Genomic DNA, 6,151 nt, shown 5'->3' with positions numbered 1-6,151 from the left:
TGGAAGATCTGTTTGAGTGAAACCAGGACCGGGACGCATGTTCAGGTTTCACCAGTGGATCATTATGGGATGTTTTGTTAGTGCAGCTGTTTTGAGATCCTTGTGAAACGGTTCAGTTCAGTCTTTAATGTGACCAGGTTGGTCTGCATGAGAAGGGCATAAAATAACTATTTGATCTGATGATGGTTAAAAATGGTGTTGGTGTAAGTGTTAAAACAGTTTTGTTTATTTATTTATTTTTGTTAAAATAAATAATTCACATTTATATATTTGTCAAGTGTTTTTTGATGTTTCACACAGCCACAGTGCAGCGAGGCGAGTGTAGCATATGAAAACTGTATATCTAACTGACAAAAAACTGCACAAAGACTCAATACACAATACTACGAAAGCATGGAATAAATACATTTTAATTTCAACATTTACTTATACATTATTAAAATGAGGAGATTTATCTTTTATCCGTACCTGAGCATTTTATTAACATGTCAACAAAGATTAATAAGTTCTGTACCAAATGTATTTCTCATTGTTAGGATTAGTTAAGGCATTGCCAAACGTTGACTGAAGTGTGCTGTATGTAAAGCATGATCTTCTCAGATGATCTGATGAGGAGAGTGATGAAGACATGGAGAAGAGCAGAAAGAGCAGCTGCAGAGATCAGTTCAGTGGAGAAGAGTATCTAGCACAATGTTCATTTGTTCTTTCCACAAAGAACGCATCTATTTATCGGATCAAACACTGTGTCTGTGCTAATATGATGCTTTAAACGCGTTTGGCTCAGAAGTTTCTGATCTATAGATCCATCACCCGCTGGTCCGGATTCAGTGCTGAGACTTATATTTCATTTGGGAAAAACCATATACTTTAAATACTGAATGAAGTTAGTTTAACTATTTTGAAATTCAACTTAAACATTTTTACACTGTTCTCAAACACTCACGTCCTTACGTCGCTGACATAATTGTGGCTGGAAACTGACCGATCATTGTTTTGACAAGTGCGTCATATTCAGCTGGCAAAGTTCTTCTGTGTCTAAATGCAAAAAAAATAATTTTTTTTTTGTAAAAAAAAAAAAAAAAAAGACTACTGAAGGAAAAAATCTGTTATTATATTAATATATTATTAATAATATAATATTAGTAATAAATGATTGTATATAGGTCAGTGGCCCTTGGCTTGCAAGCTGCAAGATATAACGCAAAGGAAAAATTATGATCGTATTGTAACTAACTTATCTTAATATACATATTTGTGGTATATAAAGTATAGATAAACGTATAAACGATGAATAATTACCTCACGTCTTATCGCCGCCACCTTGTCTAAGGAAATTACTAAATGTATATTTACTGCTGATTGGCCAGCACAGTAACACTCTTTTCACCAATGAGAAACCTTTCGGCACGCCCCTACCTTTCTGCGCGCCCCTACCTTTCGGCACGCCCCTACCTTTCTGCACGCCCCTACCTTTCTGCGCGCCCCTACCTTTCTGCGCGCCCCTACCTTTCTGCGCGCCCCTACCTTTCGGCACGCCCCTACCTTTCTGCGCGCCCCTACCTTTCTGCGCGCCCCTACCTTTCGGCACGCCCCTACCTTTCTGCACGCCCCTACCTTTCGGCACGCCCCTACCTTTCTGCGCGCCCCTACCTTTCTGCACGCCCCTACCTTTCGGCACGCCCCTACCTTTCTGCACGCCCCTACCTTTCTGCACGCCCCTACCTTTCTGCACGCCCCTACCTTTCTGCACGCCCCTACCTTTCTGCACGCCCCTACCTTTCTGCACGCCCCTACCTTTCTGCGCGCCCCTACCTTTCTGCGCGCCCCTACCTTTCGGCACGCCCCTACCTTTCGGCACGCCCCTACCTTTCTGCGCGCCCCTACCTTTCGGCACGCCCCTACCTTTCTGCACGCCCCTACCTTTCTGCGCGCCCCTACCTTTCTGCGCGCCCCTACCTTTCTGCGCGCCCCTACCTTTCTGCGCGCCCCTACCTTTCTGCACGGCCCTGCAGAAAGGTAGGGGCGTGCCGAAAGGTTTCTCATTGGTGAAAAGAGTGTTACTGTGCTGGCCAATCAGCAGTAAATATACATTTAGTAATTTCCTTAGACAAGGTGGCGGCGATAAGACGTGAGGTAATTATTCATCGTTTATACGTTTATCTATACTTTATATACCACAAATATGTATATTAAGATAAGTTAGTTACAATACGATCATAATTTTTCCTTTGCGTTATATCTTGCAGCTTTAGTAATTAGTTTATTGTTGTTGACAGACATATGTACACTGAGACAAAATGATGAGTGCATCGTCGGCGAATCCTTCAGAGATGATAGTTTATATCTGCGTCCTTTTTGTACAAGAGAGTACAGAATACATCCTGTAAGTATAATAATTATTACCACCTCTATTGCAACTTTACTATGATCAATTCACAATCTGAAGACGATTAGACAAAATAAAATGTAAAAAAAAAAAAAAATGTAATTTAGAGTTTGTTTCTACCTTTCTGCCAGGTGTCCAACTGCTGGAAAATGACTATCAGTCAAGTTTGTGTTTTGAGCACATCTGACACATCCCTAAACCTGAAATGTAAAGCAAGAACGTGCTCCACTTGCAGGTTATTGTAGAATATGTAAGCACACTGCCATATGCATCATTTATTTTTGCACTGTTAATCAATTTTACATTTTCACTTAGTGCAGGTTAATGTAAGGAAGATACTGTAAGGAAGATATTTAAATTCTTTTAGTATGTACTCCACTTCTTCACTGCCTGACCATCATCTTAATGTTTATGCAGTTCAATGTTTTTATTATTTTTTATATCTAAAGCACCTTGTTCAGTAAGTATTTAGATGTTTCTCATATCTGTCACGGTCTAAGCATGATCTGTTTCTGTTGTTCTGATGAAGGAAGCTTGTGTTGGGGGGGATTCAGTGTCTGTTGAGGCACATGTGAATGTGTTATAAAGTTAGGATCAGAAACACATCCAGACACATGGACGGTCAGAGACCACACGACAGGAACATGCTCCTGGAGACGCTGAGAAAGCACAGGGGAATCTCTGTGGAGGATGTACTCAAAAAATACTTATACTTCAGGACACCTGCTGGAGTGAGTATATTAAAGAAAAACTCATTAACTGTAAAATATCATGTTTCAAATCTTTTCAGGTAATATTTTATTCTAATGTACCTTTTTAGCCCATTTAAAGCAATAGTTTTAGAAAACAATGTAAGATTCATCAGTGTATACAAGAAGATGAAATGCATGGTATATTGTGAACCTTATACATTAGCTTCTGATAGTTTCTGCAGTTCTGCAGTGTATGTAGCTACACCGTCTGAGCCAAAGAGGATGAACAGAATCTGATGAATGGGAAAAGTGTTTTCTTTTTTTTCTCGTTATTATTATTATTATTATTATTCTTTTTTATTTATTTATTTTATGAAAGGGGGACCCAGCTACACCTGATGGATACTGACTGTAAAATGTCAGTCATAGTTCGAGGGCTCAGTGTGGTGACAGAAGATGGAGCAGATGTGTGTCCGTGCACCAGCCTTGATGAAGCTTCATAACAGCCTTCTGTGTGTATTCTGCTTTCAACATTGCATATCCACCACACCTGAGAAAGACACTGACTTTCCTTCAGAGGGAAATTGTCAACATTAGAAGATGGAGACAAGCACTGTCAGTAACTTTACTCTGAATGATTTGCCTCTTGTATTAGATCCTCATGCCTTGACTGTACCATCGCCCAAACTGCACTCGGAGGACATTCACTCTTCTGAAGTTAATCCAACATGCTGGAGTGGGACATGCACATTAACTAAATAGCTTGCTCTATTCTTTTTCTATTCTATCTGTTTTCTTTTTATTTATATTATTTAAAAGCCCTTGCTACGTGTACTGTGTTAAGCTAACTGAGACTTGTTAAAGCTCTTGTATATCATTGCTCTTTTTGTTGTTTTTGATTGCTTCCACTCTGTCTTCATTTGTAAGTCGATTTGAATAAAAGCGTCTGCTAAATGAATAAATGTAAATGTATATATTAGTATAACCCGTGGTATAGATGAGTGCCAGTCAACTTTCTGATTCCATTCTTTTAGAAACCATGCACAGGAAGCATATGTACTTCTGGTACTCAGTGAAGAGTCAGTAGTACAGTTTTATTATAATATAATGGAGAAGGGTCTGGCTGCAGACTAGCATCTCTCAGACACTTGTGCTTCTTTTTTTATTGGATATTTTATTCTAGTTATTGGTTACTTCTTGTTTGAATCTCTCAACATTTGTTTTTCTCTTGTGTAGGTATGGTTGACTGGAAGTCTGTCCGTCCAGATGTGAGGAGGACACACAGTGTGGAGCTGGAGCTCAGCAGATGTGTGATGCTGTAGATACTGTGGTCTTCACAGCTTTCTATTCAGACAAAGAGTTTCCTGGATTCTGTTCTATGGACTGCTACTACAGAATGCATGAATGAATGAGTGGTTTATCTATCTATCTATCTATCTATCTATCCTTTTACTTGAATTGGTGACTGAAACTGAAAGCTAAATAAAAGTTTTAGTGGATAAAGCGGTGTCTGTTTGCTTAATTGGTTAATGTCACTTAAAACAAGGTTACCTAACTCTTCTGACTAATTTTTAAATTTGATAATTTAATGGTTTTGTCATATTTATTTTTCTCTATCAGGCAAAACCTAGTTTTCTAGTGTGACACTTTACAATAAAGTTCATTTGTTGACTGATGTATTAACTAACATTAACTATGAGCGATACATTTGATACAGTATTTATTAAACTTGGTTATTTAATGTACGTTGTTTGTTCTTGTTAGTTCACTAATGTTAACAAATACAGCTGACTTTAAATGACTAACTTAAGAACAGCAAGTGCGACTAACCGTGTTAAGAGACGTTTGTATTCTCAAAAATAATTGTAATCTGTTTTTGATTATTGATAAACTAAGACCTAAACGTGCGGTGGTGATTACGTCAGTAAGCCATTTTGAAAGTACTTTCGAAAGTAATTTAAAATAATATTCTTTACATAATTAACGCTGTTTTTACATTGTATGAATTTCAATTGGTTTTATAGGATTATGTGTTTAATTTATCGCTTTCTATTAATCTATAGGCCAATGGCGATTTGGCAACTTAGTTTTGTGTCAGAACTTTTACACTTTCATTCATAAATTCACCCCGTCTGTGTTTGCTAAACGATTGAATCGCGGAATCCAGTCAAAAATAGAACTTGCTGTATAAAGCAGAACGTCACGGAATTTGGCTATTTTTGAATGAATACATCTATATTAGGGCTGTAAAATGAATCAAATATCGATATGGACTAGTGTATATGAATATTAAAGTTAAAAGAGACTAAAATTGTTCTACGTGTCTCTGGGAATGAGCGCTCAATATGTGCATTTTTGTCATTCAAATACACACGATGTTCGCAGTGTTTTCCCCCACGCCGACTCCGCCCTCGCCACGCCCCCAGCTATGACTAGATGCCGACTGTATGTATGATCAGAGCCCGTCTACGGACATTTCTATTAGACATTCTCTGGTATGATGTTCAGCGCTGCTGGATGCTCTTCTTTGACGTTTAATGGCGTTTGGCGAACCAGCTTTGGACCATATTCCACCACCTACTGGAGAGAAACAAAATAATTTAATACCACCTACCCATAGACAGTAAACGAAACCCATTAATACCACCTACCATACCTTTCTGTTTTCTTATACAACTTTGTTGCTTCAAAGAAAAAAAACAAGAGCTTCATATTCTTTGAAAGAACTATTAAGTACATTCTGCAAAGTTAAAGAATTTTTGACAACAGAAATTAAATCGTCTTCTAATTTAATTAATTTCCTTTCATATGCCATACAATTGATTATACATGATTATCATTACAAGCGATATGTAGAGGGAAGAATGACCAATTATCTGACGACAAATTGCTGTCTCTTCTTTTCCGTTCAGCGCCGGATGTTTTCAGCGTTCGCCGCTTTTGTCACGTCATGACATCATCAACCAGACTGTTTTGCCGCCGTTTCAAAGCGCAGATGTTATTGGTTAATTCTGCCCACGTGACAAACTACGTTTGGAAGATTCTCGCGCCACATACAAGATCCCCGCCCTCG

Source organism: Carassius carassius, unplaced genomic scaffold (assembly GCF_963082965.1).
Source record: "Carassius carassius unplaced genomic scaffold, fCarCar2.1 SCAFFOLD_119, whole genome shotgun sequence".
In the NCBI taxonomy this organism is placed as follows: domain Eukaryota; kingdom Metazoa; phylum Chordata; class Actinopteri; order Cypriniformes; family Cyprinidae; genus Carassius; species Carassius carassius.
Note: the sequence above shows the minus strand (reverse complement) of the source record.